Raw genomic sequence first — 2,018 nt, forward strand, 5'->3', positions numbered from 1 at the left:
GAGCACCTCCTGCCCTCCTGCTGCACTCCCCTGGGGGCTGCAGGGCTTCTTCTCACTCCTTTCTTCCAGCTGCTGATATGCAGCAGTACTTTTTCCCCTTTCTTTAATCTGCTCTTATAGAGGCGCAAACAACATTGTTTCTTGCCTAGGCTCTGGCCAGCTGCAGGTCCCTTTGGAGCCATCTGAAACTGGCCCTTATCTAACATGGGGCATCTTCTGGACTCTTCTAACTGAAGGCACTGCGGCAGCCCCCCTGCTACCAAAACTGTGTCACCTAACCCCAATATAGGAATCCAATACAGGGATACACACCTTCAGGGCCTTTTCAAGAAGGGCTTTGCACTCTCCTTTACAAGGGGAGCCGTGTCCTAGGTCTGGAGATGTCTCCGTGGAATGGGTGATCTGAGACCTCTGGGTTCTTTGCAGTAGTGGGAACATAAACTGAGGGTACTGACAGGAGTGTAGGAGTGTAGGCTGGTTTCTCTGGAATGTACATGTGGATTCAGGACATCCAAGAGAGGGTGGGGCTCCTGGACACCGTGGTTTCTTTTCCACTGGTAATATCAAGGACTTTAAGTTTTGGAGCAGGTCACCCAGCTTCCCTACAATGCAAGGTGGGAAGGAGGGGGTAGGGGTGTGAGTCTAAATAACTAAGTGCTCTTTGGTTCTGCTGAAGTGGCAGGGCCTTAGGAGCTCGTGAAGAATCAAAAACATGGGGGTTCTTCCAGTGCTGTGAAAGCAGTCAGGCTGTTAGAGCAGGGCAGACGTGATGGTTTAGCAGGACACCTGGGTTTCCTGGAAAGCAGCAGGTTCTAGAGGTCTTCTCCCCAGCCACTCTTCTCCTGAGATTGGGATCTTCCGCCAGCCATACCGCTGTTGTTGTTGGAGGGTTATGTCCACTTCCAAGTGTAATGGCACTCAGGCCAGCCTGGTGCTGCAGGTAGTTTTGCATCTATATCCACTCAGCTGGACATAGGTTCTCAAGACAACCTTGCTGAACTCTGTCCCATGGGGGATTTACATCCAATGCTCCCCAGATTATATCTGCCCTAGAGAGATGGAACGGGGCTGGGGACAGTGTGATCACCTGTCTGGGGCTGGGGAAGTCTCCCTTCTCTCCTGCACACCCTGCCCAGGGCTGTCTCTCCACAGCTTCCAGTTGTGCCCATGGACACTCCGGGATGAGGTTACAGGACATGGGAACAGGGAGTCACTGGGGACAGACGGCCTGGGCAGGGGCTCCATGCCTGCAGCAGTTTCTTCACATCCTGCCCCAGGCTGCGGTCCACCATGGGCCGAGCTGGGGGAGCCCAGTCCTCACCAGGCTGGCAAAGACTGGATTCTCTCCAGCCCTTTCTCCTGCAGCCCAGCAGCCCGGCTTGTCCCAGCTTAGAAAGCATCAGCATTTGCAGGGAGAGCATGCAGCCTGAGCCAGAACTTCCTGAGAGCTGGGAGGGACCTTATTCGGGGGGCTGTATGGTCAGGCTTACCCCACCGGCACCAGGTGGGCTGGGCAAGACCATGCCAGGATGGCCTGGAGAAGATGAAATAACTTAAAACCCAACATTCTCATGCTCCCTTTAAAACATGTGTGTTTCTTTCACTTTCCAACATGCAAACCAAATTCTTTCTTGTTTATATTTGAGCTTCTCCAGACATAGAATCATAGGATCATCTGGGTTGGAAAAGACCATCAAGATCATCAAATCCAACTATCAAACCTGACCTACTCCCATCATTAAACCATATCCCTTAGTGCTATACGTAAAATCTCCCAACGGTATAAAAGGAATATTTCATCTTTCCTCTTCACCAACAGTAATAGGATGTTCATTTTATTTCTTTCCTTATACTTTCAGCCTTCATAATCTATTTCATCATCAAAATGCTCACATTTCAGACTTTTAGCTTGGGCAGTATTCTACCCCGAGAGCTTCTAGTCTTCAAGTGCAATCAGAGACCTTTAACCACTTCCAACAACTTTTTCTTTCACTCAGGAGGAAATGTTTTCATTTGGT

Source organism: Oxyura jamaicensis, chromosome Z (genome assembly GCF_011077185.1).
Source record: "Oxyura jamaicensis isolate SHBP4307 breed ruddy duck chromosome Z, BPBGC_Ojam_1.0, whole genome shotgun sequence".
NCBI lineage: Eukaryota > Metazoa > Chordata > Aves > Anseriformes > Anatidae > Oxyura > Oxyura jamaicensis.